The following is an 11,394-nucleotide window of genomic DNA, read 5'->3' on the forward strand; positions in this document are numbered from 1 at the left end:
TCCTTTCAATAAACACTCCATAGTTAATTTTGCATTTACAAAGAATTAGGTTGTTTGGGGGAGACCCCTCTCTCCTATACCCTGTCCACTGAGAGGCAGGCATCCCAAATTCAGGTTTCCATGGCAGTGGGCTTCCACGCCAGTGCCTCCCTGTCGGGGCTAATCTCCGGCCTGGTGGGGAGTAGGTGATGTGTGCTAGGATCAGGCCTCTGGCTAGTCATTGTCTCTTCTCCTGCCACAGTGACATGTAATCTTACTGTAGTAAATAACAGTAACCTAAGTTTCCTAGCCTGTAAGAATAAATGAGGTCACATTAACAGCAATAAATCACATTGCAGTTGTTAATACCTTCACCCAGCATACAGATAACACAGATAACACGAATGTTATCTCACCTGTGTTTAACAATCAGTTGCCTTTTTATTTTTCACTCCAGGCTGTCATGTTTCCTGCCCATAAAGCCACTGAAAGGTGGGCATCTCCTCACGTGGCTGCTGCTAGTGAGGGACCTAGTATTGGCCCTGGGGGCTAACGCGGTGCTGTGGCCTCTGCAGTCCTCAGCAGTCCTTCTGGTACCACAGGCACGCTGTGTTTACAGCAGAGATGGAGAGGTTTTCTACCTTACTCCCACCCTGCCCAGCCCCCAGCTCTGGGCTTTCGTTTGTTATCTGGGTACCAGAGAGCATAGCTTGAGCCCCTGCGTCTCACAGAGTCCCTTATGACAACAGCCTCCTCAGCCTCTGCAAACAACCTCTCTCTCCACAGGGCTCAGATGAGAATCCAGGGAAACCAACTTCTTAAAAATAGATGCCAGTAGGCTGCCTACCCTGCCAAGTCATTGGACATTTCCAAACATGCCTGATTCCCAGCAGAGAACACAAATTATGCTCTTGAATCCCTGCTACATTACTAAACGTGCATAGCACGCCCTGATGCTTTCCCCTGAATCAACTCTGTTTAGTAGGTAGGACAGATGATAGTATTACAGTTTCCATCTTTCATACAAAGAAATTAATTCTTAGTGAGAAAAAGCTAGAAGTTTGAAGTGAGATAATAATTAAGATTCTGATTGATCACACGAATGGAGGTCTTTGAACAGCAAATCTGGCACTCTCCTGGAGTACTTCACGGTGACAGGTCACCATGCTTGGCCTGGATGCCTTAGACAGAGGCATTTTCCTCTCTGTGCTCACAGCATGTTGGTTTGTTGTAGAGTTTGCTGCATTTTATGACACCACTTTAAATGTCAGTCTTCTCCACTAAACATTTCTCATGCCAGCAAAGTGCCTGGCATGGAGAAGGGACTTGATAAACATTTATCGGTGGGATGAATATGAACTTTTTAAAAATCTCTTAATGTTTCTCTAATGAAGGTGGAATCCTCCCATCCCAGAGAACATTTGGAAGTGGAGGAGCATTTTTGATTGTCACAATGCCGAGGAGTGATGCTCCAAGCCTTTTATAACTGGGGCCAGGGATACGGGATATCTTGCAATCTGTCAGACAGTCCTGCACAAAGAAGTGCTCTGTCCAAAATGCCAATCGCTCCTCCTTCGAGAATAACTGCAAGGAAGTTCAAATGTTAGGAAAGTCCCAAGTACTCCTAAGCCTTCGAGTTTAGCCTAGGAATACCTTCGCTATCCGTGACCTTGCTATTTGAGTTTTGAGACAAAAATAGAGGTTATGCTATATACCCACCTCATGCTATGGTTTAACGTGAACACGTGTAAGAGGTCTAATAGAATGGTTGCATGTGGCAGGCAGACAAGTGATTGGAGCTTCTTTTCCCCTTACCTCAGGTAATGGGAACAATCATTTGTCAATGCATCAGTTTGGCCTATGGTTTAACTCCACTGAAAGATATTTTGAAAGCAGGCCTAGTGTGCTCGGATCTGCCCTTGGACATATAAAAAGTAGCATGGTAGGTATATTGCCCAATTGTTATGAGGATTCAAGTCTCTAAAGATCAGTGCCTGGCACTTAGTAGTCTCTTAATGAATAGTTGACTTGATGATAGGTGGCAGAAATCTAAGAAAAGCGGTGCTCTTGCTTAAATATTAAGGTGGCATAAATCAAATCATATTCTCCCTATTTAGCAAAATTGAGTGAGATTTCTTTAGTAAGTTTTGCTTGTCCACTATTTCCTGCAAATAAAACAGACTTCCTAGAGAATAAAACAATTCTTGACTTCACTCCATACCCACCATTGCAGGGTAATGCATGCTTGAGGCAAAAACATATGACTCACCTGTTTTCTAGTTTCTCTTCGTACCCTTTCAGTTCCCACTGGTGAATGAATTTACTTTCCACCTGCCTCTTATTAGAGAAAATATGTCATAGCAACATTAAAAAATGTTGATAAGAATAGAAAACCGTAATCCTAACCCTATTGCAACTGTTTAAAAAATTGCCTTCTGATGCTTTTCTATAAGAATGTCTTTTTGCCGGGTGCAGTGGCTCAAGCCTGTAATCCCAGCACTTTGGGAGGCTGAGGCGGGTGGATCATGAGGTCAGGAGTTCAAGACCAGCCTGGCCAAGATGGTGAAACCCCGTCTCTACTAAAAATACAAAAATTAGCCAGGTATGGTGGTGGTCACCTGTAATCCCAGCTATTCAGGAGGCTGAGGCAGGAGAATGGCTTGAACCCAGGAGACAGAGGTTACAGTGAGCCGAGATCATGCCATTGTACTGCAGCCTGGGTGACAGAGCGAGACTGTCTCAAAAAAAAAAAAAAAAAAAAAAGGATGTCTTTTTATAGAGTAGCTATCATAATGCACATACTATTTTGATTTCTACTATACCCAATTTGTATTATATATTTTCCATGTTTCCTGCATAATTATAATGTTTAATGAGTGCAAAATATTCCATTGCTTTAATATGCCATCCCATCTTGTTGGATATTGAGATTGTTCTCACTAGGTAGGGCAGCAATAAATATTTTTTACAAACAATTTTTAGCACTGCTATAATATTTCATAGAATAAATCTCTAGTACTTTAAATACAGAGTCAAAACAGAATGAATATTATGACCCTTGTTCTGTATTTTCTTATACATTTCCAAAAAGGTGATACCAATTTCCAATGCCATTAGAAGTATATAAGAATCCAATTTCACTGCAGCCTTGAACTATATAATTATTCTTTAAAAATTAGCAGGTTTAAAATAATATCAGTGAACCTTACTTGATATTTATTTGATTATTGCCAAGCATAATTATTTTCCATATGCTTTATTTTCTCTTTATATTTCCTCTAGCAAATGTTTACAAAATCCAACTTCTCCCTAACCAGTATCGAATATAGTAGAAGAAAAAGAATACTGGGTTAGTTTTGGGGCTTCTAGCAGCATGGTCTTCTAACTTAATCTCTTTCTGCCCAACACACCTCATCTGTATCTGAAGGAAGTTGGCTGATCGCTGATTCTTTCTAGCTCTTAACTTAAATTATTCTAAATACCCTACATGAAACAGGCCAAACTTAACCATATACAGTATCATAAAGTACCACATCTGTAACTGGCATAGGTAAATATCTAGAATTTAACACTGGGGCAGGTGGAATTCTTAATAGATTCCAGGGAATCCCATAATTTCTGAGCAGTATGTGAAGGTTAATAGAGAAACTCTTCATTCATTTATTCAACAGGTATTTAGAGGACCTATAATGTACTGGACTCCCTAACAGATGCTTGGCATGCAAAGATAAAGCAGATATAGTGGTAGGGGAGCTTTGGTCAAATGGAGGAGATGGGTGAACAGGAGAAATACAAGGAAGTGTGGTAGGGGCTACAGTCAGCAGCACGGGGAGCAGCTACATAAGAGGGCTTCACAGAAGAGGGGGCTTTGACCTAGGACTTGAAAAATGGGTAAGATTTTTTCCAAGAAGAAGCTAGAAGAGTGAGTAGAGGTAGAGAGGAAAGTCTTGGTCTGCAGGGAACGGCATGTGAAAGGCATGAATCTATGCAAAACATCTTACTAATAATAGTGAGAAGTTAGTTTTCTGGAATATATGGTGCATTGTGCAGAAATAGAGCTGGACAGTAAATGGGGGTTAGACTTTATGCCAGGGAAAGGAGTCTGTTTTTTATCTTCTGGGAAGCTTGGATGTTTGGATATAGCAGGAAGCCGGGGGAGATTTCTAAGCAAGGGAGTGATATGGTCAGTGATTTTTTTTTTTTTTTTTTGGTTAAAGATCACTTCTGGGAATCCACAAGTGCCATTAGAATTTACTCATCTCAAAGCTGGGATTAATTGTGCAAACTTGGTGTCTGTGTTTTGAGGCCTTAAGCATTTTCATTCAATACATTGTTGAGTGTTCTTCTATTTACCTATGACTATCAGGCATCTGAAAAGCTGGGAAACAGGATGAATTTATTTTTAAACAGTATGTTAGCTATATTTTCAAATAATATGCACAATCTTTGCCTTCAAACTCCAGACATCTATTCAGATGAAGCACTTCTACCTTTAAAACAATGGGTTCAGTTGTGGATTTGTGAAAAAAGTGTAATGAATATGTGTCCCAGGTTGGATAATAAATTACACGGTCATGTTATCTAATCTTGAATGCCACAGATCTTGTGGCACAGGGAAAGAGACCATGGCAGAGCTATGTAAGACTCATAGCTTCTGTTCAAACAAAGCATCCATCAATTCCACTCATATTTCATTGGGCAAAGCAAGTCACACACTCGAGATCAACATGCGCCCTCCTGAGGGGACAATGAAAGTCACATGGACCAGCAACCTATATACAGAGAGAGTCTGTATGCTTATGCAATATATACAGCAGAATCTACATCTAGATATCCATCTCAATTATTAAGAAGGTTTTAACTAGTTTTCAGTGATGAAATCAAGGCCACTTATTTTCCATTTGTTCTTGGCCACATCCCTCAACTTGCCAGCCCTGCGCTGTGTTGCAGAGTGCTGACCCTTGCAAAATAAGTTTCCCAAGCTTCCCTGATTTTTTTTAGGTTTCTTCAGTGGTAGGTTCTGGCAGGAGATTGAAGGATGTGAGGAAGGAAGAAGCCAGAGTATTCCTCCTTCCTCTCTCTGTGTCTGGTAGCCTCCCTGGCTGTGGCTGTCGCCCCTCCATCACTCTAGCAGCCACCAGGCCATTCTCCTTGTTGGACCCAGCTGCCTTGAGCAGCCCCCTCTTGTGGGCTCCTCTCTTTGTCCATCCAGCCCTGATGGACTGGATGGACAAAGTGGCTTCTTTCAGTGTCTCATCTCCAGCTGCTGCACCGTTTGCTACTTTGGTTCTTTCTACGCCTTTCATAGTTCATCATATTCGCTTCCCTCTATTGTATGACCTGGTATGGGTTCTATTTACCTGACTGGACTCTGCATAATACAGATTATATTCTGTTCTTGAAATTAGTCACCTTTCTCAAATTTGTCCAGTACCTTAAGTAACCTTTACTCCAATTGTCCATTCACCAGGGTTGGCTGTGAATACTTTAGAAAGTATGGTTAAGCTTTATACCTCATATCTCAAGACTATGCTCCTAACTTTTGTTCTAGGCCCAACAAATATATCATAGGGTGGCATAAATAAATATTTTTAAAACATTTACAAATATTTACAAGTTCTTATCTTTAAAAACATGGCAGAGCAGGACTAGGGTGGCAGTGGAATCATCTGAGAACAAATGAGCAAGTTATTGGCCCAGGTTCCACTCCTCAAAAAACAAAATAGGTGGGCACAGTGGCTCATGCCTGCAATTCCAGCACTTTGGGAGGCTGTGGTCAGGGGAGCGCTTGAGCCCAAGAGTTCAAGACCAGCCTGGGCAACATCTATACAAAAAAAGTTTAGAAAATAACTAGGTGTGGTGACATGTGCCTGTAGTCCTACCTACTTGAGAGGCTGAAGGTAGGAGGATCACCTGAGCTGAGGACTTGGAGGCTGCAGGGAGCTATGATGTCACCTACTCCAGCCTGGGTGACAGAGTGAGACTCTGTCTCAAAACAACAACAACAACAACAACAACAACAACAACAACAAAAACAATCGAACAAGATAAGCTTTTTGTTTGTGTGTGATTAAGATACTTACATATATACAGATATTGACATTTACATTGCATATGGGTATATACATGCACACATATGACATTTATATATTCATGTATATAGAGGATTTAATTATATTTAAAAGGCTATGGATATATTAGTAGTCTCTAAAGAGTTTATTTAAAGGTATTTAGAATAGAATGATCATCGCCAGAGGATGACTGATTTAAAAGCTTCTATGTTCTATACTGATTTTCTATTGATATCTTTGATACAATATTTGGAAGCAAATTTTAAATATAGGAGAGAGACACTGTAGGAAAAAGATTTGATAGCATCCAGAAAGAATTTTTGCAAATAGGTACTGAATGAATGGGCAAATGATAGCCTTAGAGACAGTGAAGTCACATTTTGCTTCCTCTTGAATTAACAAGGGGATTTTGCTTCAATGTGTACAAGGGAGAAGAACAGGAAAGGTTGGTTTCTGGGGGAGAGTTCATTCATCCTGAGGCAGTCTGCTGCTGGTCTGACACCAGCAGGCATACCGGCAGCTGTGGAGGCAGCGCTATAGTAGTACTGCTAAGTGTTTTCTAACGGTCCGAAGGGACCTCTGAGGAGCCTCTCTCCACGGACTGTCACACTGGTCCGAGCAGTATTGAACATAGGAGTTGGGCAGTCACCAGGGTTTTTTCAGTCAAAATGACAGCAGGTTCCTCTGAGGGACATTTGCTGAGGTATAGAGTGGCATTGGGCTCTTTATGTGCCTAAGTGTGGACTTCAGAGACAGACTGACCTGAATTAAAATCCCAGCTTGGCCACTTACTAGCTACATGAGCTTGAGCATGTTTTGTAATTTCTTTGACTCTCAATCTCTGCCTTCATTAAAGTGAGGACTATAATATCTTCTTGGGCAGGGATGCACACACACGCGTGCGTGCACACACACATACACACACACACACACCATGCTCGGTTCATAAAAAGCACTCGTTTGATGTGTTATTTTTGTTATTGACAATAATAAGTTATTCATATGCTGTATTTATAAAATGCGTGCAGCCAGTTTATAATATAATTATATTCCTCTGCTTCTCTACACAGCTACAAGGACCCTCTAATCCAGTTTTGTCACCATGCAAACTAAGAGCCTGAAGCCCAAAGAGGGTCAAGAACTTGCCCCAAAGTAGACAGCTAGTGAGTAGTAAACATGGAGCTGTAACCCAGTTTCTTGATTTCTATTCCGTGACCCTTCTGACTCAGTCAGGAATTGCAACAACATCCCACCTTGGTGTGCACACTCTCCCTGCCCACCCCTTCTCAGGGACCTTCCCAACAATGGCGGCATAATGCATCGAGAAAGTCTTACTGGCACCAAATCTCCTCCGTTTTCCTTGAGTCTAACTCCCTGAATCTTTCCATCTCTTTTTTCTCAACCAGAGACTTAATTTTTTCTCCTCTGAATTTTATTCTTTACTTGCCTTCCCTTAAATGTGCTGACATTCTGTGCCTCATTAGTTAGTTTTTTAATTCATTCAACAAACATTTATCTAACACTTTTAAGGTGTCAGACACTGGAGAACTAATGATTAAAATTACTCCAGGGGCTTACAATCTATGTAGGAAATGAACTGGTTTTTTTTTTTTTTTTGCACTCTGTTGCCAGGCTGGAGTGTGGTGGTGATCTCAGCTCACTGCAACCTCCGTCTCCTGGGTTCAAATGATTCTCCTGCCTTAGCCTCCCAAGTAGCTGGGACTACAGGTGCACGCCACCACGCCCAGCTAATTTTTGAATTTTTAGTAAAGATGGGGTTTCACCATGTTGGCTAGGATGGTTTCGATCTGTTGACCTCGTGATCCGTCTTGCCTCGGCCTCCCAAAGTGCTGAGATTACAGGCGTGAGCCACTGTGCCCGGCGGAGGAAATGAACTTGTAAGCAGAAATTGCAATACTTCATGATTAGGAGGGGAACACAGGACACAGGAACCCCAAGACCCTCCCACCAACAGGAGGAGGTCTAACATGGCGGTTGATAGCATGGGCTCTGAAGTGAAATCCTGGGGATTTGAATCTCAGCTCCTCCATCCATGTGTGCTCATGGGGAAACTGTATAGACTCAAGGAGCTTTGGTTTCCTCTCCTGTAAAGTAGGAATTGTAATAGTACCTGCCCCAGAGGGAATGTGAGGCTTAAATGAGAAAACTTATAAACTTTCAATATTTGAATATATTTACAAGTTGTCGTCTCCCTTTAGATATAGAGCAGAGTGGAAGAAGGGCAGGAAATCTATCTGAGAGCACATAGTAAGCATTCAATCAAAGCGATTTCTTTTTGCCTTAGGAGGGAGAGTAAACAGAGATTACTCATCATTGAATAGCTGGAGTTTAGGTTATTCATGAAAAAGGATCCGGATCTCTCCTCTTCCTGCAGCCAGAGCAAAAATTTCATAGTTCTACTCCAAATGTGAATGATCAGCGTGATCACAAGTAGCTGAGGAACTGACCCTGAGGGTGGTTGATGATTGACTTTCTATAGCGGATGGGCTGCCAGAGCTGACAAGCAAAGCCTGTGCAAATTCTGCATCTCACAACCTGTGTGGTCCAGCTGTGGGCTGAACAAAGAGTGGCATATGTGATGTGAGAGCTTTGAATAGAGCCTGAGATTGCATGTTTCTGTGTGCAGGAAAATGGTTTACTCAGTGAATACTCTATTTCTTTTCTAGCATCCTTTCCTACTTGGAGCATAGGGCTGAAACCATGAGGCTATTTCTCTACTTTGCTGGCTGTGTTTCCTGAGCAAGGTGAGCTTATCATTTTCCATTCAGCTCCCAGCTAATAGAGAAGTTCCTCAGGCAAAAACACAAACACACGAACACACAAAAAATCATGATAGATGGAACAAAACACAAATGTCTTCTGCCTTTCTCCAGTGTTTGGAAAAATAAACTTGCTGGAAAGGGGACATTGGATTAATTCTTCAACAGGCAGGCACACTTGTGGGTTTCAGCTATGGGGACTCTGAAAGCTGTGTCAGTTGTGTGAATTCTACATTTCTTTGTGTGTATGTGTGTGTGTTTACGTGCATGAATGAGTGTGTGTGTGTGTCTGTATGTTGGTGGGGGTGGGGGACTGGTTTAAAGGGGATTGCTGTCGCTCAGACAGGGCGGGAACTCATTTTCATTTGGAATCAAATGCTTTCAGAGCCGGATAAAATGAAAAACTTTATTCAGCATTTTCTGAAAGAAGCCAGCCAAGGTCTCCTTTTTCAGTATCTGGGACCACAAATGCCACCTAAGTCACACAGGCTATGTCTGTGCACACACGTATGTAATTTTTAATATCCTCACATGACCAAAATGGATTTGTCCCATTCAGTGGGAAGCCACAACATTCATTACATCTCTTTCTCAAATAAAGCTCAAAGCGAGCATTTCATCTTTCCTCATGTAATCATCATAAGGTAGAAAATGAAATTTTCCAAACCTAAAAGCATGTTGCTAAGAGCTCCAGGGCACTGCATGTCACTTCTTACTTTGATGTGTTCATGGAAGGGGGTGGGGGGATGACAAAAAAAAAAAGGAGAAGGGAAAGAAAAGAGAAAGAAAGATGCGCCACATCTTCCTTGAGATTTCAGAAAGCGATTTTTTCTTTTTTTTTTTTTTTTTTTAACTCTTTATGTAGTGACAAGATGGAGCTGATTCAAAGAAGACAAGGAAAGTCTCAGTGCCAGACCACTTCAGAAATGAGGCATTCCAGAAAGGCATGTACGAACTCCTGTCAGAAACAGGAATGATTTCATGGCCCCTTTTGCATATTAATGAACTACAAGTAACCTCAGTTTAGCGGTGCAGATGCAACATTTCAGGACCTGTGCCAGAATTCAGCGATAAATGCCAGCTCCAGGGGAAATACATTTCATGATAGAATTAGGAGAGCAGCCATCTGAGACGTCCACAGAAATCGCCACCCCCCTCGAAATGAAAGGGGGTGTCTGGGGAGCAGGGCACTCGTGGCAGTGGATGTGGGGTGGGTGTCTGGGGTCATTTTTCTAAAATCGGTTTCCAGGCATGCTCTCAATCTTCAACTCTTCTGACACTGCGTATTTCCTCAAGCAACAAAATCATTTGCCAAAAGGTCAAGCTTAGGTGAACTGATTAATTTGGCTGCCTATTTTTCTGGTGTAACTTAAAAAAAAAATGTTCAAACATATAGTCCTCCCTGTTTTAGAAGCAAAATACCTCTTTTTGCTTCTTCCCACCCTGCTCCCCAAACTGCCTGTCAGGCATTTTTTTCCCCCCAACTTCTTGCAACCTGTGGTTGTATTTTCTGGCAGAAGGCAAGCTCTCAGCAGTCCTCTTTTCTTCCAGTGCTCCTCCAGAATTTGCTTGATTCTCGCCCCCTTGCTCGCTCATTCCCCTTTGCCCCAAACGCGTAGTACAACCGTCACTGTCGTCTGTGCTCACCATCTGTTTCTAAAATTCCTATGATACAGAAATCACATGACAGTTTGAGGTGCAGCCATTTCAATGTTGCAAGCTTTTGCTTGGCAGGGTTTGGAAATGATGGCTGTGTGGTTTTGCCGGACGGGGCTGACCAGCTCACGTGGTCAGCCCTCTTGAAGGACATTCAAAAGCTGCTGCCGACAGGATCAGATGTTTCTGTAAAACTAAGAATGGAGAATAAAGCCACAGGCTTTATTTTCAGCTGAGACCCAGGCTAGATTGCAGCCAAGGAGAAGAGAAAACACGTACAGAGCAATGCTCTGCACTGCATTGTAAAAAAATAATACACACCTAGAATTGACTTAGCTGCTCTCTTAGTCAACTCTTGCCACAATAATGCTACATGGCAAAACACTTTGAGGTTCAGCAGCTTCACACAATTATTCAGTCTCTCTCGTAAGTCTGCAGGTCAGGTGGGGGTTGGCTGACCCGGGCTAGGTCTACCTGGGCTTGCCTCCAAGCTGCAGATTAGGTCCACGTCTGCTCTGTGTGTCTCTCATTCTCTTGGGCAAGTGGGCTACCTGGCTTGTGTTCTTATGGAGACGGCAGAAATGCACGAGGGTAAATCTAACAGTGCTCATATCATATCTGCTAATATCCCATTGGCCAATGCAAGTCACATGAACAAGCTGGAAGCCAAGAGCCAGGAGGAGTAAGTCACATGCTTAAGCCCAGGTTCAACAGCGGGTCAGGAAATACACCCTCCTCATGAAGGTAGGGAAGGAATGAGAAATAATTAAGTGATAGCATAAACTCTATCACACTTGCTGTGATGGACGTATGGGTGCCCACCCAAATATTCATTCCTTCTTTTGGTAATTAGTTTGATTTTCATTTTGGTATCCACAATTCCTTAGCAATTGTACCTTTTAGGAAAA

This window comes from Macaca thibetana, chromosome 15 (genome assembly GCF_024542745.1).
Source record: "Macaca thibetana thibetana isolate TM-01 chromosome 15, ASM2454274v1, whole genome shotgun sequence".
NCBI lineage: Eukaryota > Metazoa > Chordata > Mammalia > Primates > Cercopithecidae > Macaca > Macaca thibetana.